The sequence below is a fragment of the Balaenoptera borealis genome (assembly GCF_965194805.1).
Source record: "Balaenoptera borealis genome assembly, chromosome: 10".
NCBI classification, from domain to species: Eukaryota; Metazoa; Chordata; class Mammalia; order Artiodactyla; family Balaenopteridae; genus Balaenoptera; species Balaenoptera borealis.
In genome coordinates, this window is record NC_138874.1 from 86413889 (window position 1) to 86441183 (window position 27295).

Genomic DNA, 27295 nt, shown 5'->3' on the forward strand with positions numbered 1-27295 from the left:
TCGCAAATAAAAATGAAGGTAATTGTGAAACATAGTTAATTTATCTTTCTAAAAAATGGTAGCTGGAGTGGTAGGAAGGAAAAAAAGGAAAATGAAAATCTCTTGAAGAACCACTCTGGAGGACTCAAAATCGGTATTTAAAACCCATGTTTCCAACCTACGTATTCACATCTCAATTTGTTAGCACAGAATTGCCCAGCTCTACATCTCAGAGTCAGATAGGATTACTCTGTATTTGCTCAGCATTTTATTCCCTTGGAAGCATTCTCATATAACTTTTCAGCAGGGCAGGATTCATTTCTCTGTCTGGGGGCCCAGCGAAGCCAAACAATGCACCTAAGATCCCACAATAAGCAGAACGAAGTAGGTACCAGAACCCAGATATGCCTAGGCCCATCCCAGTGTCCTTCCTTCTCTAATAGAAAGGACAGTGTGGTTCTCTGAAAATCACGTTCTACAGTCCACTGAAAACATGTCCCTTCACCGCAGCAGCAGGAAAAAAAACACACACACATACATATTCACCAGTGGTTTAAGGTGCTGGAAAGACGCATTGGTCCTGGAGCTGTGGGCAGAGAGAAGGTCTCACAAACTCTTCCAATAAATGCCACTCCTGCAATGACAAACATACAAGGTATCCGCTGTGAATAGGGCATCCTGTGGCCTCTCTCCAAGGAGGCCATCCAAATACCAATTGCCAGGCACCCTGTTTAGACTCAAAGCCTCCCTCCTCATCTTCCAGCCCCACTTCCTTCTTACCCTGACTTCACCTAGTAGAAGCAGAATCTTCAGTTCCCTGGTTGAAATGGTCCCCATTAGAATCAATGGATCTTGGACAGAAAGAAGCTCTAGAGATCATTTATAATAGATGTCGAGTGGGTCACATCTAGCCTACAGAGATATTATATTAATCTGCAGGATATGCCTAGAAATTTGAGCCAAAACTTAAAAATCAGAGATGTCACATAAAAACCCAGACTTCGGGCTTCTCTTTAAAAAAAAAAAAAAAAGAGGATCTGTCAAAATAGCCCATGTTCATGTCTGGAAATGATCAGCTGGTGCTAAGTAGCAGCTGCCCTTCACAGGCAGGCTTGGCTATTCCAATACACCACAGTCGCTACCACTCCCTATCGTCACAGAGAAAAGCTGTGATGATCATTGTCCTTGCGTTATTTTGTTCGGGGTACAGAAATATTTCCTTCTACCTCTGATTCTAACAAAAGTAGGAACACAAAAAAGGGGCTGAGTTCTAAGAGGAAAAAGAATGGTATAGCACATAGAGCAACTTAAGTTAGCAACCTCAGTCCTGTAGACATTTGCAACCCCTGAACAAGAACAACACTCCCATTTCATACAAGTGTAAGCAGAAAACTAACTTACCCACTCCCACAGTTAGAACTTGATCTGCCTTTAGACACTAGGTCGAATCCAGGACTCTTTTGCTATGACCCATTGCACAGTAATCTTATATTACAAAGCAAAAAGCAAATTTTATGTGTGTATACACACACACACACACATATGTATGTGTTTCCCTCAAAGCTAGGTACTCAATTCAAGGAACTACAGTTGAAGTATCCAACCCACTCTGTAGTAAAATGCTTGCCATACCTTCATCTGCCCAAGAATATAAGAGTAAGTTATAACAGGTTCCCTAAGGGCTTGTTTCCTAATGTGACATTTTCAATAAAACGTTACTGCTTTAAGCACAAAAGTAGTTCTCACAAATACCATAAATCCGCTACTTCAAAAGTGCTCAGTTAACGTTCCAAACTGTCTGAAACACTCCTTATGCTAGAAAAATGTCCTTTAATATGCATCTTGAATACAAGGCTATCAATAAGCTTATGTATAGGTACCAACACCGTAATAAATGAACAATGTTCAACGATAAGGTCATGGAGGGAGTTATTTATATCGTCCCCTCAAAGCATGTGTTGATTCATTCACTCAGCAGATATTTACTGAACCCTATTACATGCCAGGCAGTGCACGAGGTGATGGATACACAAAGATGAACACACCCAGTCCCCTAAGTGGCTCTGTCTGGGTAAAAGATCCAGACACTCAAAGACTTCTAAAACAATGGGTAAACGTAAAGATCTGGGTAGGCACAGGTGCTGTGGGAGCCCTAAGCAGGGGTTCCTAGTGCAGCTGAGGTGAAGAGATGCTTCCCAGCACGGACAGAGGGCTGAGGGAAGCCTACAGCAGGGATGGGAGTGGAGCAGTCGGGGGGTGAACTGAGGGAAGGAGGGAATGACAGGGACAGTGTGGGTAAAAGCGAAAAATATGAACAGCCCCTCCCTCCGATTGAGTCTTGTCCAGATTTTGTATCAACTTATGGGTCTTAAAACCCCCCACCTTATGCCACCTGACACAACATCTGCCGAGACTTGATGCACAAGCCCCACACGTGCACCCATGGAAGTTGATCTTGCCAAGTGCCCACATCAACAATGCCACCAAGCCTTTGTGTCAGAACCACCATCTTCCAGTAATTCGCCAAAATGACCAACACAAAGGGAAAGAGGAGCGGCACCCGCTACACGTTCTCTAGGCCTTTTAGAAAACATGGAGTTGTTCCTTTGGCCTCATACGTGCGAATCTACAAGAAAGGTGATATTGTAGTTATCAAGGGAATGGGCACTGTTCAAAAAGGAACGCCCCACAAGTGTCCCCATGGCAAAACTGGAAGAGTCTACAATGTTAGCCAGCATGCTGTTGGCATTCTTGTAAACAAACAAGGGCAAGATTCTTGCCAAGAGAATTAATGTGCGTATCGAGCATATTAAGCACCCTAAGAGCCGAGATAGCTTCCTGAAACGGGTGAAGGAAAATGATCAGAAAAAGAAGGAAGCCAAAGAGAAAAGTACTTGGGTTCAGCTGAAGCGCCAGCCTGCTCTACCCAGAGAAGCACACTTCGTGAGAACCAATGGAAAGGAGCCTGAACTGTTGGAACCCACTCCCTATGAATTCATGGCATGACAGGTGTAAAGAAAATAAAAGACCTGAACTGTTTTAAAAAAAAAAAAAAAAAAAGCCACCAATTCAGCCCTGCTGCCTGGCAATGTCCACCTCTCACATCCTCAGGGCAACAAATACTGTGCCAGAGTCTGCAGGACCCAAGAAACATGGGGGTAGAAACACTGAGCCTTCTAGTATTTCCAGAACTTCCATGATGTCTAAGAAGACAGTAAACAGATTTTTTTCCTGTGCCATCACAGGACGGTCTTGCCTCCATCTCAGGATCTGGATTTCTACAGACAGAATCTACTATGCGGTCGAGCCTCAAAGCAGCAAGTTTTGTGAGAAAATGTTCCAGAATATCTGCCCATCAAAACGCCCAGGTGGAGCTCCCCTTTTCTTCATGGACTAAAAAGGGAGGAGCGGCCAGCCCTGATCTAGGCTGAGGCAAAGCCAAGGGGCAGCATCTCTGAAAGACAAGCGTTAGGAAAGGGGCATAAAGAGGAGTGAAGACCAAATATGTGGCCATGGTTAGGGTTCAGGGTCAAGGTCCGTTCGAGAAAATAAGGAAGCATCCCTGGATCTTAACTGGTGGGCAGGTTCCCAAATCTGGCTGAAAATTAGAATCACCTAGAAAACTAGAACAGTTTCTTGGGCCTCAGACCCATTAAATCTGAATTTCTGGTTTGGAGGCACAGGAACTATTCAGGTGATTGTGATGCCTAGACTCTGATACTCATTTGGAAAAGGGTATCTTTCACCCTTTTCCAGAACACTCTTTCACCCTCTAGAACGATCTCAACGTTATTAGTTCAGCATCTTGCCAGCAGGATTCAAGGATCCAGGCTTTGGGGGAGTTGTACATCCTTAGTATGTTTACCCACTCCCTAAATCACACCGTCACAACCATCACTTTACTCCTTTTTATTTTAAATAAAAATAGAAGGCCAGCAGCCAGGATGGCAACTGGGTAAGTGAAGCCAGCCTCCCTCTCTGCCCTTGTCGCTAAATATCATGACCCAATGCCGGGGCCTCCAGATGATCTACTGGAGTTGTCCAGTCTCAGCAGATCTGAGCCCTTGTATCCCTGTGTAGGCTCACCCTGGCAGAGCAAAGGGTCGGGGAGCATCTGGTCACCAAGGTGGCCTTTGAGGAACAGCTCCAAGGCACACAGCACTCTGATCAGATCCTTACTGCCCACCAAAGAAAGAGCAGGACACTGCAGATCAATGCAATGCCTGGAAACCTGCCAAGCCAGCCGAGCACTTCTCTTCCCAGATTTCCACTTGTGGTCAAGAAACGACCTGAGCAACCTCAAGCAAAGAATGGCAAAGTAAATGCTGTGAACCACAAGGATGACAGATCAGAGTAAGTCAGTTCCCTGAATGGACCAGCCTCCAGAGATCTCTTCCCCGACATCACCAGATGCTACTAGGTGACCTTCAGACAGTCCAGCACCAGAGAAACCCATGGCTGACCAAGGTCAGCCTTCCTGACTGCAAGGCCCAGCAGCAATCCACAGTATCCTTCACGAGAACAAGGAGACACTCAAGCATCCCCTTCAACCTAAGGGCCCTCCACTTCAGCCATAATGCAAATTTGGAAGAGCACAGGTGAGGCAGGAAGTCTAGGAAAAGCACAAGATACTAATTTATCCCTTCTGGGGAGAAAAGCAATCCAATATTTCTTGCAGTACCATTATATCCTTGCCTAAAACAAGACCATTCTCTGACCCAACCCTCCAAAAGATGTCACAAGAGTTGTTCAAGGCCCTGCCAAACACCCTGAACCATCACCTTCCTCATCTACATCCCCATCTCTAGCCTATCCCAAGAACACAGAACAATCCTGGATGTTGTGAAAGTCACCTTAGCCACCTTCATTCCTACTCAACATCAATCCAACAATCCAACCAGCTCTGGACCAATGGGAGCCTCTCTGGATACATGTTTTCCTAACTACCATGTATCTCTCCTTCAGAGCACAAATCACTTATTTTTACATTGTTTTCCCACTAACCTATACATATGGACAAGGACCATGTCAACATTTGTTTTGTCTTTTTGTTGTTGTTGTTTAACCTCTTTTGTTTGCTTGACTTACGATCACTGTATCCCAATAGTGACTTCAAATCCTCTAGGTTCCTTCAAAATATACCCCAAATTTCATACCTTCCAGCTAAAAGATGACCAAGTCAACCCATTCCCTAACTACTCAGTCTTGCCACTGGCCTCTGGAATCTAAGCATCCACTAATTAGTCCACTAATTTAGTGGACTAGGAAGGACCCTGCTCAGAAGGCTAGTCTAGTACTGGTAAAGCACTAACCCAGTTGGACTCCCAAGGTCAAGTTCACCCGCAAAGGCCAAAGTCAGCACGGAAAAGTCTACCAGGTGATGAGGAGAGAAGAAGAGAGTCAAGATGTGTAATCTGAGGTTCCTAGTGGACCCTAACCAGGGTCTGACACTAACGCTCAACCTAATGTTCAAAGCACCCGTACTCTGCCTGGTTTCTATCTCACTGGGAATCTGATAATTCTAGTTATGAGGCATGACACAACATAGCTTCAAATTTCTGGGACTGCTTGATGCCAGAGCTGTTTCCTATTACTCTTCAGCTCCTAGAAACTTTTGGGTCCCTGACCATTGCCTGGAATTCTGGTTTCATTCCCTGCCCCAACCCCTGCTACTTTGTGTGTGCCCTAACTCCACCTAACTACGCGACCTTGATGCATCCTGCCCATGGCACTCACCTAGTTCCTGGCTCTGCCCCCTCCGCACACCCTTCCACCCCCCAAAGCCTGGCACATAGGAATGTCTGCTGAAGGTAACTCGACCTTACCTACCTGCTCTCCTGCCTCTCAGACTTGGCCCCTCTCTCCTTGTTCTGAGTCCAAGGCCCAACTTTCTTCCCAAGCTCATGGGAGACTCCCCTCCCTCACAAATTCCAACTCCTCTATCAACAAACCCAGACAGTCCAGGGGAGAAAAATCAATCCCCAACTGGCCTTGAGGCTGACCAATTTGGGAAGGAAACAACTCACAATAATTATCTTTCCTTTTTGTGCTGTTTTTAAAATCACACTGCCTTTAATGCTTTAACATGACTTCACTCCTGTTTTGACCTTGGAAAGCACTTCCCTATTTCTCACAGCAAATCCCACTGGGGCCGGGGCCAGACCCAGTGCCATATCCTCAGGACCTGAACAGTACTGAAGCTTCCGAGATGCTCAATGCCCAGATGGCTCCTATGTCCAAACACCACTCACCTCTAGTCCCACTGCCCTGCTGTCCCCTTTTCCCACCCATTAGCAGAAGAAAGTGGATCTTTGGGAGCTTTTTATAGTTCTCCCACCTACTCCACAAATTCAGTAGGAGGCAGAATGAAGTTTCCAAGTTCTCTGAATGACACAAAGCTCTTAAAGTAGAATAAAATTAGTTGAAAAATAGCAAGATGATTTTTATCTCCTTTAAAAAAAAAAAAAGCACACCTACTTTAAATGATTCACAGTGACTTCATACTTTCTTCCACTGGAATATGCTTTTCTTCCTCCCAAAGGTGGTCGTACCCTCCTTTCTCCCCATCCAGTCCTAAAACAAGATACCTCCACAGGATACCTGTTCTGATTTGCGGGCTCCCAAGAAAATTTTTCCTTTTTTTTTTTTAACTGAAGTACAGTTGACTTACTAACACACCATTTTGTGTTAGTTTCAGGTGTACAGCAAAGTGATTCAGTTATACATATATTCTTTTTTAGATTCTTTTCCCTTTATAGGTTATTACAAAGTACTGAGTATAGTTCCCTGTGCTATTTAGTAGGTCCTTGTTGGTTATCTATTTTATATATACTAGTGTATATATGTTAATCCTATACTCCTAATTTATTCCTCCCCCAAACAGGGGACACTTCACAAATTTGTGTCATCCTTGTGCAGGGGCCATGCTAATCTTCTCTGTATCATTCCAATTTTCTCGTGCTGAAGCAAGCACGAGAAAATGTTGACGATAAACAAGTCAGGCAATATTCCTGTCCCCTGGATGGGATAAATAAGATAATTACAGACTGAAAGTAGTTTTTGCTGGTGGGACTAAAGTTAGGTAGTCAGGGCTGGCCTCAGTTAAGAAATGTTATTTGATCTGAGCTGTCACTGGTGAGAATACCCCAGCCATGGCGAGAGACAGGGAAACAGCTCTACAGGTAGAGAGAGGAGCAAATGCAGAGACTCTCGGGGGAGAAGCCTCGGAGCCACCTACAGGGGGTACTCTTTCAACTCATCTCTAACACCCCAGCTTCCCCCTGCAGCCTCCATCACCACCAATCAGCTCCCAGCTCAGCTGTGTGGCCCCACCCGGCCTAAAGTCAAAACCTTTGCTCAGGCCACTCCCTCTGTTGCCTCGGTACCTGTTAGCTCCTTCTTGCCCCTCAAGGCCCCCGTGGTTGGGCCCAGTGCCCTTGCCCTCTATCCCACAATCATGATATATTCTGAAGTCCCATTCTTCTGTCTGGTTCCCCCAACTGACTGTTCCTTGATCACTGGGGTCCAATCTAATTCATCCCTGTTGGCCCAGAACCTGACACATAGGTGGTACTCAGAAAAGGTACACAAAATTGAAGTACCTCACATGCATGCACAAGCGAGTACATATATAAACTGGTGAAATCTGCATAAGGACTGTAGGTTGCAACAGTGCCCATTTCCTGGTTTGGATGCTGTACTAGTTATGTAAGATGCCACTACTGGGGGAGGCTGAGGGAAGGACACACAGGACCCTGTATCTTTTGGCGGTGGGGCAAATTCCTAGGAGTCTGTATTTCTAAGGTTAAAACTTCTTTTAAAACCCCAAAGATTTTACCTTTTAAATACTCTGATTTGTGGCTTCTCCTTAATAATAGCAAGATCTGGTGACACTGGGCCTCCAGGCCAACAGTTGGATGGGGCTGGGCAGTAGCTGTTCCCCCTTACACGGGCATGGCTCTCAGATTCCTCTCCCGAAACACCAAGGCCAAGTGTCAATTGCTATTTATCATGGTGCCTGCAGTGCTTTTTCTCTTAGAAATATTGCTCTACCAAGAGTAGGAAAATGAAAGACCAAGAGGGTCTTGTATTTCCAGAAAAAAGGGAGACGGCCACATTTTTGTGAAAGTGAAAAACATTCCTGTGAGTTTCGATTTGAAATCCCCTACCCTTCACCACATGTTACCTGCTCGGCCTGAGGCATTTGAGGTTTGGACCCTGTACTGCAACTCTTTAGGACCAAATTTTTTACTCTAAGTCAGCAAATAAATTTTAAAACCAAACCACTGGAAAAGAACACAGCTTAAGTACACAGTATCCCATTCTGCCCTAAATATTTTGGTTCTTTCATCTCACCTTTCCTGAGAACACAGGATCCTGCTCTCAGACACCAAAAGAGAAGGTGCCACCCCTTATGCATGATCACATCCAGATAAATAAGCAAGATCTTGTTTTTCCACTGAAACTGCAGTTCTGTTTAGCAGGGGAGGGAAAAGGCCCTCAGGGCATGCCTTCCCCGACCTTTCCCTTCACACCACTACCATCGCCACCCCCCAAAAGGAACGTGCTTGGAATGTAAGTGTCCCTGAAAGGGGGTGAGGCCAAGGCACAGAACGCCAGTGAACTGCCCAGTGAATGGTTTTAGAACAGTGTTTCCAATCAGGCTACAGAGAATCACCTGGGGCTCTAGACGATGTTCCTCAGGTGACACTCTTGCAGACTGCCCAGGACGGATTCATCCTGTGGCGTTTGGAAACCATTAATTTAGAAAACTGTGACCCCTTGCTACCCTGGGCAGTCGGCCAAGACACACCTCTCCGGCCAAGAGATGCCAAAGCTGTGCAGTCCTGTAAGGCGGCCACTAGCCACACGTGGTCATTGAGCCCTTGCAATGTGGCTGGTATGACTTGAGATGTACTGTAAGGGGAACATACACACTGGATTTTGAAGACGCAGTATGGAAAAAAAACGTAAAATAGCTCACTGATTTTTTTAAAAATACTGATTATATATTGAAATAATATTTTAGATATACTGGGTTAAAAATATATAGTTAAAATTAATTTCATTTCTTTTCACCTTTTTAAGTGTGGCTACTAGAAAAATCTTAAATGACATATGTGGCTCACATCTATTACACACAGCCACGCTTGAGGAGACACTCAACATTCTAGTGGGCATTAACAATCCTACTGGAAAAAAAATAAGGACGCTGGTCAGGCCTGTCACCTACCAAGTGCATGATCCTCAGCAGGTTCTTGATCTCTTGGCAGCTCAGTTCCTCCCAGACACGGGCATGAGACCACCCAGCACGCAGGGCCAGGGGAGAATCATAAAAGTAACTGGAAGCACGAGGCTGACATCTTCCCGAAGCTGGGACTCAACACCTGTGACCTTCCTCGCCCTCCTCCTTCCCTGACTGCTTGAAGTCCGTAAAATTTGAACCCAGGATCTCCTGGCATCAAATTTACTAACCACAGTGTGCAGAACTGGGCCGTGACTGCAGATGGACAGCACAGAGGGTCTCCATCCAGAGGGTACAAAGGAATCACCTGAGGAGCCCTAACCCCGCCCCCCCACCCCCCCAACCAGAGACTCTGACTGTCCACTTGGTGTGGGACCAGGGAGGCACATTGCTCCTAAGAACCTTGGAACGTTCTGGTGCCCATGGCCTAGGAGTCCCTCTGAGACACTGACGTGGCTGAGGAACTGTGACCAAAACCATTAGGGCTGCCTTGGGACTCCCCCAGCCTGCAGTCAGCAGGCCAGCCTGCACAAGGCAGGTGTGGCCCACGGAGAGGCCAGGAGCTGACCAGGGCCCTTCCCCAGCAGAGGGCTACTTTCCTGACATCTTGTAAAGCTAGGTGGGAAATGACTGTCTGCCCTGGATGTTGTTTCAAAAGGCAGCTGACACTTCCTGCCTTCACACAAGGCCCTTTAAGAGGATCTAAAAGTACAGACAATTTCAAAGTGCCCAACAGCTTGGCAACTGGGCTAAAAAGACTAGGCGGCTTAGCACTCCCACCAGCAACACACAAGAGGGTCCAGGACAGGTCCTCTCTCTGCCCTTGCCTGGTATCCAAAACACCAATGTTTGCCTGAACTTTCTGGATGTCAGGCCAATCCTTCAGGCTCTTCTGCAGAAGTGTCTCTCCTGCTTTCCTAGGAGCCCAGAAAGAGGCCAGGACTTCCATGGACAGACCTGCAAGTTCCAGTAGCCTGTTTATTCCTCTGGGGCCTTCAACCACTGGAAGAAGTCATCTTACCAAACACGAATGCCAGATAGGCAGAGCGCACAGATCAATCCAACCCCAGGAGGCACGCCGGCAGATGACAGAACTTTATCTCAACCAAACAGTCATTGCTCCTTCCCTTGGATTTAAAACCTTCTCTGTGCTAAGCCATCTCCATCTCAAACCAGTACAAAAGAGCAATTTCCTGGAGAACAAAAATTTAAATATCCTTCCCAGTATTTCTGTCAGTAAAATATGATCATGAAACTCAACTTATTCTTCCTTCTTAGGGCAAATCTCTCTATGAAGAAAAAAATACAATGTGAATGAATCACTACATTTTCTCCACCGAGTCTGAACTGCCTCATATTTCTTTGGAAATCGGGTACAAAGTGAATAAGTACCAAATCTGAGAACTCCAATATATTTTTTATTTTTAATGCAGGAAAATGATCTGGGGTTTGTTCATAGTAATACAAACTACACGCTGACTCTGGCACATCAGCCCTGGGCCCCTGGACCCCAACCACAGAGTATTTTTCCAAATCACCCACCCCCACCACCAGAAGTCTGCTTCTCGCATTCTTCTGCCCCACAGTTGGCCTCTGTCTCCCAGATAGAACATGCCAGAGTAGCATGAACATAACTGAGTCTCCATGTAGCCCTATCTTCACTTGGGAGCCATGTAAGCAAACAATCCAGCCCAAAAATAAAACTCAAAATGTTATTGATCTCTTGAAGACCAATGGGAAGGAATTAAATTCTTAATGTATTGGGAACTGTCTTTAAAATCCCTCCTCCTTCTCTACCACTTGGTATCCCATACAGAGAGAGCAGCTATCCCTCTAAAGGCTCTTCTCTTCATCTTCCCACTCTCCCCAACTCCCAGCTCATACACACTTTCCCTCTCCTTTCCTTTAGCCTCTGTTCCTCCTTCACACACACAAGTATTGGGTCTTTTCAGATACAAATACAGGCCCTCCTTACATGCATTCACATATCCACACTCACACAAACTCTGACCGGCCCACCTCTTGGTCCTCCAGCTCATCCTCCACTCATTGCCTCTATATAAAAAAGGACCAGGAACTGAACTAACCAAGAGAAAATTCTCCTTAAAAGGTAGGGTAACTGGGAAAGCTGAGTAATAGACAACAATTATGTTTAACAGAGAGAAGAGGAGAAAGTCTATGAACACTCACGGTGCCATGTGGCAAAGGGGTAGAGTTAAATGTCACCACTCAGATCAGAAAGATGCTCTTTATACCCAGATTATACCGCTGCTGGAGAGACAGCCCCCGCACAGCCATGAAGAAGCCAACCCATCTTGGCTTCCAAGAGCTTCCGGTAACACACTGGCTATGTATATCCGTCACTACATTAATGGGATAAAGTAGTATATGGAGAGGGGTATTTCCTAGGTCTCTGTCCACAGCAGAGATTCATCCTGGTGCTTGGAGAAGTCACAATGATCTGAATATATGGAACAGTGGGCCTAGCACCATAAAGGACTTCTGAGATGGCTCTGCTTACGCAATGGCCTTGTTCCTTTGTTCATCACACACAGGGACAGTGAGGAGGAAGAGGGAGAAGCTATGATGAGAATGACCCAGGCTCTACTTTCAAGGAAGCAAGTACAGGCCATAAGAGCCATACAAGGTAAAGACTGATGAAAAGTTATGTCTGCTTGTGAAGGAAGTTAAGAGGAGAGATACGGGACAGCTGCAGGGCACAATTGAAAGAATGCCAACCTACATGCTGGCTCTACTAAGAATGGCCTTAGGCAAGTTGCTATACCTCTCTGAGCCTATTTCCATGCCTGTAAAATGAGAAGGCTGGCCATAGGTGATCAGAGTTCCTTTCCAGCACTGATATTCCACAGCTCTCTGATTTTAAGGATACCTGCAGTGGGGGTCATGAACAGGTGGAGAACAGAATAGAAATGCAGACAGGAGGAGGAGTACAAACGATCCGAAAATCTTAATTATGATGATCACTGTCGCTCTATGAAAATACTCACTGTACCTTCTAAAGCTACAGTTGTCAAGCGTGGCCAGACTTACAGGTAGGTTTCTGGCCCATTAATCTTAATACCAGAACAACATGCACAGTGCACTTGGAGCAGGCCATTTGCTTATGAAGACACATTAAGGGCAGGGTCTTCCTCCCACAGTGCTGAGACCCTTCCTCATCCTAATGAAGGCCAGAGTTCAAACTCCCTGGTTTGCAAATGAGCAGATAGACTCGGGGAGCCTGAATGACTCCCCCAAGTCACACAGCTTGGACAGGCAGAACCAGGGGGGAAGCCCAGATTGTCTGACTCCCCACCTACTGATAAATGCCGATGAGATAACTGTGTGGGAGCCCTGCAAAGCTTGGACACTTAGAAACTCCATGCAGATGCACCTAACAGGTCCAAAAGGATGGGGGAGGATTCTGTAAAAGGGGAGCCAAGAGCAGCCTCCCCTTCCTCCACCACCTTGACAAGCAGGTTCATCACCAGCTCTGGGGGTTGGTATCTACCTAATACCCCGTTACACGTACACGTTCCCATCTTTAAGCAATGCAGGTGGTGGCCTGTACTCTAGAACTGAGGTTCTCCAGGTCCTGGGGTGCAACTGAAATCCTGTGCAAAGACCCAACCACTTTCTAAATGCATATCCACAGGCAAGTCACTAAACATCTCAGGGCTTCAGTCTCCTCATTTGTAGAATAGGGATAACAACACTGCACACCTCATAGGGTTATGAGGAGGATTAAAAGAGGTAATACATGTAAGTGCTTAGCACAATGCCTACAACATAAATGTTATTATCACTGCACTTTTTCTGGGGAAGAGTCCAGACACCTGGGATGCAGGGGCTCGGCCGCAGTGCCAGAAGCCCTCCTCCTGCACCCTGATGGGCCCGGATAGAGTGGGTTTATTCCTGAATGTGTGGAAATTGGAGTTGGGATCTGGTTCTGTCCTTTTTAATTTCCCACTGTTAGGGTGGGGTCTTAAGGGATCCAAGGAGGCATTTCCCAGCCATAGAAACACCTATTTAGTGCCTCTAGTGCAATTCACCAGAGTTCTTTTTCTCCTGCTCTCCAGCAGAGAAAGCCTCAAACCCCTTTCCTTCTGGAACAGTGAGGAGCTAGAGGAGGTACTTCTCTTCCCACAGGATGACTTCAGTTCCATTCCAAGGATAGCATATGGAACGTGGTCTACGTTAACTTTTATTGGGTCATAGATCCCTTTGAGAATCTAATGAAAACTTTGTGGATTCTTCCCCTACTGGGGAACTGTGAAGAGAGAATCAACTAATTCCAGGTACACAACAAGGTGATGTGTTAGGATGTGAAGAAGATCCGAAGCTGAGGTCTTGGTCTGTGAAGAAAGGATTCAAGAAGAAAGAGATTACAGGAAGGTGTAAGAGATAGGAAGCAACTCAAGTCCTGGCTTTGCTGTTCTTTGGCCTCATGACCTTGAACAAATTACTCAACCTCTGAGTCTCAGCTTCCCCATCAGTAAAATGCGGGGGCTAATTAACAGTCCTTGCTTCACAGAGGAAGAATTATGAGGGTCAAATGAGATCATCTATGTAGACGTTTAACATGTATCCGGTACACCTTAAGCACGCACTCAACTGACGCCAACTATTATTACCATGATGAGGATGAGGATGATGAAGGATGAGGCAGAAAAAGGTTAGCACAGCCATGAAGCCTTACTGTACTACTGGTTTTGTGGTTTTTTAGATGTTGCATTTAAAAACAAAATCAAGGCAGGTTTGTTGGGGAGAAATACCAGTACCAGAGGGAATACAGGGTCTTGAGGCCAAAATACAGAAGAGCTCTAACTGCAGAACGCCAACCTTGGGTCCTCAGCTCAGAAAGTCCCACCTTAGGTAGCAATGAAGGTGGAGAACATAGATGAGTGCCTAACGAAGGGCCAACTCAAATATCACATGTCTTTACTCTCAGCTGGAACAGCATCAACTCCATAAAGTAACCCAGTAACTCTCCAAAAGGCAGTTAGTCTTTGACTGACCAACAATGGAGGAATTACTATTTAACAAACACAATGTTGGGTTAGATGAAATCTTTCAAAGCAAGGGGCATTTAGAAGAAAAATAAATACATATAAAAATAAAAGAGGCATTTTTGATGGCAAAAAAGACTGGCAATAACAGTTCCCATGGCAGCCCTGGCTCCCAACATCCCTATGTTCCAATCTGTTATCCCCTCCTGTATCCTCCACCTTGTTACCTCGTTGGCAGATTAGGAATAAGTCTGGAAGCAGCCATGCTTTCCCAAATAATTTCCTCTAATATAAAAGTAATACATGTTCATCATATAAAGCTGGGAAAACAAAGGAAATCTCAAAGGAAACGATAATCCAACCACCTACATTACCATGTTGATTTATTGCTGCCAGTTTCTCTAAGTCAAATCATTTTTATTTATTTAAAGAATTATGTCACATGGCTTTCCTAAAATGGCCAGCATTTCTGAAGATTCAGTAAAAGCAGTAAGAATCAAGTTTAGAACTGGTTGACAAAAGGGAGACAAGTGCACGTACACACACGCACACACACGTGTGCAGGGCTTGCCTCTCAGAGGCCCCTTGAACTCACAATACAGGATGGTCACTATGGCCATCCCGGAGCTAAGAAATTTAAACTTAGAGGATCAAAAAAGAACTCCACCCATTAAAACAATGCTCTTTAATTATCAAAAAGTCTAGCATTTCAAAAGAGTGTTTTAAATACACATTTTAAAAAACTCAAAGCCTATGATGTGTTCCTTGGCACGAATCTGGGTCAGTTCCTGGTGGGGCTCCAAGGTAGAATTTCAAAAGAGATGTAATTATTCCTCATGTCACTGATACCATTCTATCAGATGCAAGTAAGTCAAAATCATAACGATAAAGAAAAACAAAACTGAACCTCTCTGGCAACACACTCGGTGCTTAGAAAACATGAGTCTTCACCCGCATCTTTTATGGCTGCCTCTTAAAACCATTTTCGATACCACTTATGCCAGAAAAACAGGAAGAATAATTTGTTGACTAGTTTCAAGGCTGTCCTCATCTGTTCAGTGGAGGGGCATCTCAGACAAGGTTGTCCATTCAGCAGGAAAGAACTTTCCAAGAGATGAGCACCCATCACTGTTAAAGGGTGGCTCCTTCAGTGAGAGTCTAACTGCCGAAGGTATGCAAGCAGAGTTACACAAACCATGTGGCTTCCAAGGTCCCTCACAACTTTAAAATTCAGCCTTCGTTTCAGAAGGTGCTGCCCTGTTGCCTTCCCTCATTCCTCATTAACGAGAAACACGGCAAGATCACTGGCATGAGTTCCAGTGAAGTCTTCTCCAGAACTCAGAAGGGCCACAGATAGAGGCAAAGAGCAAGAGATGGGAGTCACTCCTGAGCCTGGACGAGAGAGGTAAGCACAGAAGCATGTCCTCTAGGACTGGACAAAGAATTCAGAGGTGTCTGTGGGTGGCTCTGGGAACAAAGTGGAACGCTGAGACTCGGAGTAGAGTCCACATGCCCTATCCTGAGACTGGACTGCAGCAGCTTTTCTGGAAAAGGTGGCACTTTTAGGATTTAATACAGATCCCTCTGGGTCCCCAAGACACAGGCAGCTCTGCCACTTTCCCAAAAACCCTGGACATCACCAGTCAAATGTAAGCAGAAGCCATCTCCTTAAGAGTGTCCTGGAGCTGAGAGGTCAAGAAAGGGGCCTCCTAGGATCCCCAAGATAACCAAGTCCAGCGAACAATGGCCTGCAATTAACTGGGACAGTGTACTTTTTCTACACTCTACGATAGAGGCAAAGGACAACAAAATAAGTTGATATTTGGTCCCAAAAATCCACATCCAGAAGACGTCCTAATTCAATCCAGCTTCTAAAGGGCCCTTGGTTATGGTTGGTCCACAGAGCTAGTAACAACACACGGCCCAATTCAAACCTACAGCTTAGAATTTTGGACAGACTTTAAAGTCTTATTGGCAAGATGACAAAAGGCCAAAAGATGTGCATGTTATTCCACGTAGGGACCCCCATGTCCCTCTAGGATAAGGTATGACACTCCTGACTTCTGGAGAAGACAGGATTTTTCTTCCTCCAGAGATAAGGGGGCTGGGGCACAGCGCATGGGGAGGGGGAGGAGAGCAAAATCCTCAGGAGGAGCCAATAGATAATACCCAAAAGTAGCAAAACATGCAAGCTATTGAAAAATGTGTAAGTAAATACCAAAAGAATCAGCTACGATTTTTAAGTGACTGCCACAGGGGATGGCAGGTAGGGGGAGGGGAGGCAGGAGATGGTGTTCCTGGAGAACTGCTTGATTCTTGAAACTATATGCATGTGTAAATTTGATAAAAACTACAAATTGGAGCAGATGGAGTTCGGAAAAACGATATACACACTGCGGATGCTGCTGCCGCCACCCCTCCCCCCAGCAACCTGCGCGGAAGTGAAGTTGCCCAGGCTTGTTGGGGCAACCTTCTTAACACGAACACTGGTGCGACACATGAACCATGGTTCCCACTCTATGCTGCGAGCAGATGGCACGCCAGTTAGCTCTGGAAACTCGACTGCCAGCAGAACCAGCTGTTTTCTCTTTTTCCTTTGCAAGTCCAGAAAAGTTTATTGGTGTTGTTACCTTTTCAGAACATTGTCAATAATTAGCCTTACTGCATAACTCTCTGCAGTATGGACTAGCATTCTGGGAAAGTCGAGAAAACTTCCTCAACATTGCTGATTTCATACAGCATTACATTCAGTCTTCATGTCTCCATAGGCTCCTCTTGGCTGTGAGAATTTCTCATACTTTCCTCATTTTTGATGACCTCGACAATGTTGAGGAGTACTGCCCTGTTCTACAGCCTCAGAGTCTTCTGCTTCAGTTGGCAGAAAGGGAGAGAGACAGTGGAGGAGCCACTTCACATTCATAAAAACCCCAGCTTAGAGGAGCTGTCCATCCTTTTGTATTTCTGATATGGAGCGATGGAGATCTCCTCTAGCACCCAGTGTTAAGGCAACATTTCCAATTTGAATATTCCATTGGTCAGGCTGCTGCAGGCGGCCCAGCTTTAGGAAGACCAGCTGGGTGGCTGATAAAGTCTTGGTACTCCAGCAGGGGGTCAGGCCTGTGCCTCTGAGGTGGGAGAACAGAGTTCAAGACATTGATATTACGTGGGGCCAGGAGGTCTCTAGTGGACCAAACGGCAAAAGCTCTCTCAGAGATCTCCATCTCAACGCTAAGACCCAGCTCCACTCAACGATCAGCAAGCTACAGTGCTGGACACCCCATGCTAACCAACTAGCAGGACAGGAACACAACCCCAGCCATTAGCAGAGAGGCTGCCTAAAATCATACTAAGTTCACAGACACCCCCAAACACACCACCAGATGCGGTCCTGCCCACCAGAAAGACAAGATCCAGCCTCATCCACCAGAACACAGGCACCAGTCCCCTCCACCAGGAAGCTTAACAAGCCACTGAACCAACCTCACCCACTGGGGGCAGACACCAAAAACAACGGGAACTACGAAACTGCAGCCTGCAGAAAGGAGACCCCAAACACGGTAAGTTAAGCAAAATGAGAAGACAAAGAAAATATACAGCAGATGAAGGAGCAAAGTAAAAACCCACCAGACTAAACAAATGAAGACGAAATACGCAGTCTACCTGAAAAAGAATTCAGAGTAATGATAGTAAAGTGATCCAAAATCTTGGAAACAGAATGGAGGAAATACAAGAAATGTTTAACCAGGACCTAGAAGAACTAAAGAGCAAACAAACAATGATGAACAACACAATAAATGAAATTAAAAATTCTCTAGAAGGAATCAATAGCAGAATAACTGAGGCAGAAGAACGGATAAAGTGACCTGGAAGATAAAATAATGGAAATAACTACCTTAGAGCAGAATAAAGAAAAAAGAATGAAAAGAACTGAGGACAGTCTCAGAGACCTCAGGGACAACATTAAATGCACCAATATTTGAATTATAGGGGTCCCAGAAGAAGAAGACAAAAAGGGACTGAGAAAATATTTGAAGAGGTTATAGTTGAAAACTTCCCTAATAAAGGAAAGGAAATAGTCAAGTCCAGGAAGCACAGAGAGTCCCATACAGGATAAACCCAAGGAGAAACAGGCCAAGACACATATTAATCAAACCATCAAAAATTAAATACAAAGAAAAAATATTAAAAACAGCAAGGGAAAAGCAACAAATAACATACAAGGGAATCCCCATAAGGTTAACAGCTGATCTTTCAGCAGAAACTCTGCAAGCCAGAAGGGTGTAGCAGGACATACTTAAAATGATGAAAGGGAAAAACCTACAACCAAGATTAGTCTACCCAGCAAGGATCTCATTCAGATTTGACAGAGAAATTAAAACTTTTACAGACAAACAAAAGCTAAGAGAATTCAGCACCACCAAACCAGCTTTACAACAAATCCTAAAGGAACTTCTCTAGGCAGGAAACACAAGAGAAGGAAAAGATCTACAATAACAAACCCAAAACAATTAAGAAAATGGTAATAGGAACACACATATCGATAACTACCTTAAATGTAAATGCTCCAACCAAAAGACATAGACTGGCTGAATGGATACAAAAACAAGACCCATATATATGCTGTCTACAAGAGACCCACTTCAGACCTAGGGACACATACAGACTGAAAGGGAGGGGATGGAAGATATTCCATGCAAATGGAAATCAAAAGAAAGCTGGAGTAGCAATTCTCATATCAGACAAAATAGACTTTAAAATAAAGACTATTACAAGAGACAAAGAAGGACACTACATAATGATCAAGGGATCAATCCAAGAAGAAGATATAACAATTGTAAATATTTATGCAACCAACATACGGGCACCTCAATACATAAGGCAAATGTTAACAGCCATAAAAGGGGAAATCGACAGTAACACAATCATAGTAGGGGACTATAACACCCCACTTTCACCAATGGACAGATCATCCAAAATGAAAATAAATAAGGAAACACAAGCTTTAAATGACACGTTAAATAAGATGGACTTAATTGATATTTACAGGAAATTCCATCCAAAAAACAGAATATACTTTCTTCTCAAGTGCTCATGGAACATTCTCCAGGATAGATCATATCTTGGGTCACAAATCAAGTCTTGGTAAATTTAAGAAAACTGAAATCGTATCAAGTATCTTTTCCAAACACAATGCTATGAGACTAGATGTCAATTACAGGAATAAATCTGTAAAAAATACAAACACATGGAGGCTAAACAGTACACTACTAAATAACCAAGAGACTACTGAAGAAATCAAAGAGGAAATGAAAAAATACCTAGAAACAAACGACAATGAAAATACAATGACCCAAAACTTATTGGATGCAGCAGAAGCAGTTCTAAGAGGGAAGTTTATAACAATATAATCCTACCTCATGAAACAAGAAACATCTCAGATAAACAACCTAACCTTACACTTAAAGCAATTAGAGAAGGAAAAAAAAAATCCCAAAGTTAGCAGAAGGAAAGAAATCATAAAGATCAGATTAGAAATAAATGAAAAAGAAATGAAGGAAATAATAGCTAAGATCAGTAAAACTAAAAGCTGGACTTCCCTGGCAGCACAGTGGTTAAGAATCCACCTGCCAATGCAGGAGACACAGGTTCCAGCCCTGGTCCGGGAAGATTCCACATTCTGCAGAGCAACTAAACCCGTGCATCACAACTACTGAGCCTGCGCTCTAGAGCCCATAAGCCACAACTACTGAAGCCCGCACACCTAGAGCCACAACAAGAGAAGCCACCACAATGAGAAGCCTGCGCACCGCAACGAAGAGTAGCCCCCGCTCACCGCAACTACAGAAAGCCCGCACACAGCAATGAAGACCCAACACAGCCAAAAGTAAATTAAAAAAAAAAAAAAATCTTCCAACAAACAAAAGCCCAGGACCAGATGGTTTCACAGGCAAATTCTATCAACCATTTAGAGAAGAGCTAACACCTATCCTTCTCAAACTCTTCCAAAATATAGCAGAGGGAGGAACACTCCAAAACTCATTCTACGAGGCCACCATCAACCTGATACCAAAACCAGACAAAGATGTCACAAAAAAAGAAAACCAGGGCTTCCCTGGTGGCGCAGTGGTTGAGAATCTGCCTGCTAATGCAGGGGACACGGGTTCGAGCCCTGGTCTGGGAAGATCCCACATGCCGCGGAGCAACTAGGCCCGTGAGCCACAACTACTGAGCCTGTGCGTCTGGAGCCTGTGCTCCGCAACAAGAGAGGCCGTGATAGTGAGAGGCCCAGCGCACCGCGATGAAGAGTGGCCCCTGCTTGCCACAACTAGAGAAAGCCCTCGCACAGAAACGAAGACCCAACACAGCCAAAATAAATAAATAAATAAACAAATGTGGGGTTAAAAAAAGAAAAACCCAAAGCCAAAAAAAACTATATTAAGATGTATTAAAAAAAAAAAAGAAAACGACTGACCAACATCACTGATGAACACAGATGCAAAAATCCGCAACAAAACACTAGCAAACAGAATCAAACAACACATTAAAAGGATCATACACCATGATCAAGTGGGGTTTATCCCAGGAATGCAAGGATTATTCAGTATACGCAAATCAATCAATGTGATAAACCATATTAACAAACTGAAGGAGAAAAAACATATGATATGAATAGATGCAGAAAAAGCTTTCAACAAAATTCAACACCCATTTATGATAAAAACTCTCCAGAAAGTAGGCATAGAGGGAACTTACCTCAACGTAATAAAGGCCATATATGACAAACCCACAGCCAACATTGTTCTCAATGGTGAAAACCTGAAACCATTTCCACTAAGATCAGGAACAAGACAAGGTTGCCCACTCTCACCACTATTATTCAACATACTTCTGGAATTTTTAGCCACGGCAATCAGAGAAGAAAAGGAAATAAAAGGAATCCAACTCAGAAAAGAAGAAGTAAAACTGTCACTGTATGCAGATGACATGATACTATACAGAGAGAATCCCAAAGATGCTACCAGAAAACGACTAGAGCTAATCAATGAACTTGGTAAAGTAGCAGGATATAAAATTAATGCACAGAAATCTCTTGCATTCCTATACACTAATGATGAAAAACCTGAAAGAGAAATTAAGGAAACACTCCCATTTACCACTGCAACAAAAAGAATAAAATACCTAGGAATAAACCTACCTAAGGAGAAAAAAGACCTGTATGCAGAAAACTATAAGACACTGATGAAAGAAATTAAAGATGATATAAACAGATGGAGTGATACACCATGTTCTTGGATTATTGGAAGAATCAACACTGTGAAAATGACTATACTACCCAAAGCAATCTACAGATTCCATGCAATCCCTATCAAACTACCAGTGGCATTTTTCACAGAACTAGAACAAAAAATTTCACAATTTGTATGGAAACATAAAAGACCACAAACAGCCAAAGCAATCTTGAGAACGAAAAATGGAGCTGGAGGAATCAGGCTCCCTGACTGCAGACTATACTACAAAGCTACAGTAATCAAGACAGTTTGGTACTGGCACAAAAACAGAAATATAGATCAATGGAACAGGATAGAAAGCCCAGAGATAAATCCACACACATAGGGTCACCTTATTTTTGATAAAGGAGGCAAGAATATACAATGGAGAAAAGACAGCCTCTTCAATAAGAGGTGCTGGGAAAACTGGACAGCTACATGTAAAAGAATGAAATTAGAACACTCCCTGGGCTCCCCTGGTGGTGCAGTTGTTGAGAATCCACCTGCCAATGCAGGGGACAAGGGTTCGAGCCCTGGTCCGGGAAGATCCCACATGCCACGGAGCAACTAGGCCCGTGAGCCACAACTACTGAGCCTGCGCATCTGGAGCCTGTGCTCTGCAACAAGAGAGGCCGCGATAGCGAGAGGCCCACACACCGCGATGAAGAGTGGCCCCTGCTTGCCGCAACTGGAGAAAGTCCTCGCACAGAAACGAAGACCCAACACAGCCAAAAATAAATAAATAAAATAATTAATTATTAAAAAAAAAAAAAAGAACACTCCCTAACACCACACACAAAAATAAACTCAAAGTGGATCAAAGACCTAAATGTAAGGCCAGACACTATAAAACTCTTAGAGGAAAACATAGGCAGAACACTCTATGACATAAATCACAGCAAGATCCTTTTTGACCCACCTCCTAGAGAAATGGAAATAAACACAAAAATAAACAAATGGGACCTAATGAAACTTCAAAGCTTTTGCACAGCAAAGGAAACCATAAACAAGACGAAAAGACAACTCTCAGAATGGTAGAAAGTATTTGCAAACGAATCAAGTGACAAAGGATTAATCTCCAAAATATACAGGCAGCTCATGCAGCCCAATATCAAAAAACAAACCACCCAATCCAAAAATGGGCAGAAGATCTAAATAGATATTTCCCCAAAGAAGATATACAGATTGCCAACAAACACATGAAAGCATGCTCAACATCATTAATCATTAGAGAAATGAAAATCAAAACTACAGTCAGGTATCACCTCACACCAGTCAAAATGGGCATCATCAAAAAATCTATAAACAATAAATGCTGGAGAGGGTGTGGAGAAAAGGGAACCCTCTTGCACTGTTGGTGGGAATGTAAATTGATACAGCCACTATGTAGAACAGTATGGAGGTTCCTTAAAAAACTAAAAACAGAACTACCATATGACCCAGCAATCCCACTACTGGGCATATACCCTGAGAAAACCATCATTCAAAAAGAGTCATGTACCACAATGTTCACTGCAGCTCTACTTACAATAGCGAGGACATGGAAGCAACCTAAGTGTCCATCGACAGATGAATGGATAAAGAAGATGTGGCACATATATACAATGGAATATTACTCAGCCATAAAAAGAAACGAAACTGAGTTATTTGTAGTGAGGTGGATGGACCTAGAGACTGTCATACAGAGTGAAGTAAGTCAGAAAGAGAAAAACAAATACCGTATGCTAACACATATATATGGAATCTTAAAAAAAAAAAAAAAAAAGGTTCTGAAGAACCTAGGGGCAGGACAGGAATAAAGATGCAGACGTAGAGAATGGACTTGAGGACACAGAGAGGGGGAAGGGTAAGCTGGGACAAAGTGAGAGAGTGGCATGGACATATATACACTACCAAATGTAAAATAGATAGCTAGTGGGAAGCAGCCGCATAGCACAGGGAGATCAGCTCGGTGCTTGTGTCCACCTAGAGGGGTGGGATAGGGAGGGTGGGAGGGAGACACAAGAGGGAGGAGATATGGGGATATATGTATATGTATAGCTGATTCACTTTGTTATAAAGCAGAAACTAACACACCATTGTAAAGCAATTATACTCCAATAAAGATGTTAAAAAAAACACAAAACTATAAATTGTAGAAAGAAGAAAAGAGGGAGCAGGGCTAGGATACCTTGGATGTATGTATTTTATTTCCCAACTTAAAACAAATAAAATAGTTATAAAATCATCACCCAGAGAGAATCACTGGATGATTTGGAGGTAGTTTCTTTTTATATATGTGTATGTGTATACATACATGTATCAATAAGAAGAATTTTTTTTTAACTCTTTGGAGTCATCCAACGACCGTAAGTTTTCTGTTTTATTTTGGAGAAGGAATATTTTATTTATTAACGTATTAAATAACTTGGGCCTTTTCTTCGTATATCATCAGTCAATATCAAGATTTTCTATATATTAGAATAGGCATGCCAGGTTGTCATATTTTGACTACATGGTGCATTTTACAAAGAAAAAAATACTTTTTGGATAGGGTATCGTGATTTTCAGTATTCTTAGACATCAAATTGCAGCAGTGGGGTGGAAGCCTTACTGGAAATTGGTTTCACCTCAAATTATGTTTTCTGACTCTCTCCCTGCGTGCCTTGTTTCTTCCCATGCATGTCTTCGCTTCTCTCCCCACCCACCTGTCACTACCTCTCCTCCCCACTCCACCCCACTTTCCTGTTTCATCCTCTCACATCTATACTTTTCCCCTGACACCCTCAACCTGATGGAATATGGAACTGAAATCATATTCTTATTACTTTTTGCATTTGCACAACAAAATTGTCTTTAAGTTTAAAATAGGAACACAAAGCATTCCATTCATCCATTTTCTAAGGTCCCCGTACCTTTTTTTTTTTTTTTTTTTTAAAAAACAAGGCAGCTGTAGCCCCAGGGCCCATGGCCTGACTAGGAAACCCTCAGAAATAAGAGCTCTGACCCCTGCCTGGAAAAGCCAGTATAGACGTAGAACAGGCCTTGTGTGGGCAAGGGGGTGGTTTCCCAGAGAGGCGGACTGAAGTCAAAGCCAACTCACACTTCCCCTGGGGACCTGCAGGAGGAAGGGTCATGCCCCCAGCCCAGTACCGCTCCCAGTGGGGGCATCAATAGATCCAGAAGGCAAACCTACAACTATCAGGGCATCCAGCTAAACCACCACCTACTCTTCCATCTCTCTGAGAAGGACCTAACTCTTTTTCTGATCATCCAAAATGTCTTCAGTCTTTTTTCCCCTGCAAGAGCTTCTTCTAAAATCAGGTTACCCCCATCCTATACCTATAGGACTTTTGTAACCCAGATGTTCGATACATCTTAAAAGAACTTTCTGGGTCCCGATCACTCTTTGAAATATAGGTTCTCTCTTCCAGCCCTCAGAGATCTGCATACTTCCCATGGCTGACTTCCACAGCTCCAAGTGTCCGATAAAAAATATTGACCAGGACAGGCCTAGACACAATCCTAGGTCTGCCCCAGAGGCTTCCCACACAGAAAATACAAATCTGAGCTGGTAATCCAGCCAGCAGTGAATCCACTTGAGGCCTTATCACCCAGCCCTCACTTCCCGTTTTAGCTTTAGGCTCCTAATGGGATCCTTCCCCTCAGATGCTTCCCTGAGATCACGCATGGGTCATGTACCCAATAGATACAGTATCTACTGCACTTCCGAGTTCATGTCAAGAAACGAGTATATTCCGTTTGACAGGCTTGCACAACTCATACTGGTTCTTAATCACTGGTGCATTCTTCTTGGTAACAGTACCAAGCCATTTCCCTATGAAGATACATGAAAAAATTTTTAAAGAAAGAAAAGAGCATAAATGAGGGAGTTCTGCTTTCCCCAAGTGTTTCCTGAAGAAAGTCAGGCAATTGCTCCAGTTCTGAGAAATAAACCAGTAAATTCCCATACAGTAAGTTTTCTGCAAATGATGTAGGAAACTGGGGGAAGGGGCGACTAAAATGGGTGGTTCAGCTCTCAAAGAGCAGCACGGTAAGTTTTTTTTACAGTGGCAAATGTTCCTTTTGGACTGGCTTCAAACCTGTGTGTGGGCCGATTCTCTGAAATAAACAAAATTCTCTTGTATAACAGAGGTTATGAGGTGACTAAGAGGGTGAGGATTCTGGTGGAAAAGAAGTCACCCACAAATCACCTTTGACTAAGATCAGTTCTTCTGCCTGCATTGGGTCTTGACTCGGCAAAACCTGACTAGCGACGGACAGCCATATCAAAGGGTTCATGTAACCCGGGATAGATGGATATATGCCCCAGCTTAAGTCCAGCGACAACCTGACTGGTCCAGCTTTTGCGAGCCCTGAAACGCCCTGATCCACACAGCAAGAGCTGGAATGCCAACCCTGGCTCCAGTCAGCTCCCATGCACTGCCAAGGGAGGCGTGATGTCCTGAACAGCAGTTGGTCCAACACGTGAGCGGCAGGTGCAGCTGCCGAGCTTTCATGTTTACCAGGAAGAAAGAATGTTGATTTTGCAGATTTTTGATAATGTTTTCACAGCCAGTGTTATTCCCAGCCCATTTGAAAATGCAATCTGAACACCACCCCTTTCCTCATTGGTCTCCTCGAACTTAAATGGTTCCATCGGCTTCAGCCCTGGAAACCCTTCTTTCTCTACTGGCCACATTTCAGTTTGGCCAAGTGGAAGAGCAGAGGGAAACCAGGATCTCTGCAATGGCAGTCGGGGTATGGAGAAGAATATTAAATTCAGAAGTGGGGTACTTGGGCTTAAGACCCTGGCAGCACATGGCTGTGAGATCTCTGTGGGACAGCTAGGCTCTCCAGGAAGGAGTCTCACAGCTCTGTCTTTGGGTCTGTGGTTCTACTGAATCGATTCCATGTTCTCGCTTTAAATTGAGTAACCCAAATGCAATAAGCCACAGATTAAAAAGGACTAGAAGGAACCGAGAAGTTACTTTAGACTGAGAGCAAAGAATGGGCCAAGCACCCGGCAATCTTGCCGGAGGGATCTGGCATGACACCACAGAAGGGATCCAGACTAGAAAGGGCCCTTTACAAAATGCTGAGAGTTTGCCCAGACCCTTTTGAAAACTGGGTTCTTTAGCTGTTTCCTGAATTTTCCTCTCCACAATCTTGAACATTGACTATTATGTGGAAAAAAGAAACAAGAAACATTTAAGGGGACAAAAGTATACCCTTGGGAGACACAGGAAGAATGGTGTTTGAAGTAAGGACTTTTTCTCTTCTCCCTCATACACAAAAACTCATACACGCTCAACTAGCCTTATGAGTAATACGCCGCCATAGTGGACGCCCAGCTACCTCTGTCATAGCCAGGAGCCTCTGCCAACCACTGATGCAGTGGAAGAGTTGTCTGACCAGCTCCCTGCCTGAGGCTGGTCTATTTTTGGTGAAAACCTTGGTCTTCAGTTGCCTTGGGCTCTTTCTTTGGAAGTACTATTTGATGACGGTAATCCTCAAGGGCCTGTACTAAAAATGACTTTCCAGCTCAGAGACACTGTAGAGATCAAGCCAGTTTTAGACCCTTACTGTCATGGTTTTGAGATCTGTGTAAGGATCAAGCAGTGGCCAGCCCAGCCCAACCCAGCCCAGAAACATCATGGTAAACCTACCTATCCCACCATTAGATATCTGTATGCCCAGCACCATGTAGACATCTTAACTTCGAGGATGCTTACAATATAGTTTTGAGATAAAAATCAGCCCACTGACAGCTAGTCAGACAGCCATATAAAGCAAAAGAAAAATTTTAAAAACCA

The 27295-nt window shown here is 44.1% G+C and overlaps 1 protein-coding gene and 1 pseudogene across 51 annotated transcripts in view; one reads left to right on the top strand and one right to left on the bottom strand.

The window, feature by feature from the left end:
* Window positions 1–27295, bottom strand: part of SORBS1 (sorbin and SH3 domain containing 1) — a 241433-nt gene that overhangs the window by 171260 nt on the left and 42878 nt on the right. For 3 of the 50 annotated variants that reach the window (XM_082406427.1, XM_082406430.1, XM_082406426.1), the window contains exon 2: window positions 526–613. The exons of 44 other annotated variants lie outside the window; for them this stretch is intronic. The gene's annotated coding sequence lies outside the window, so the exon portion shown is untranslated. Of the gene's footprint in view, window positions 1–517; window positions 614–27295 lie in introns of all 50 variants that reach the window. 3 more of the 50 variants (XM_082406425.1, XM_082406429.1, XM_082406424.1) reach the window with 1 other exon arrangement.
* LOC309635388 (large ribosomal subunit protein eL21 pseudogene) lies at window positions 628–9524 on the top strand (annotated as a pseudogene). The gene has a single exon. The product of its transcript is annotated as a large ribosomal subunit protein eL21 pseudogene (transcript).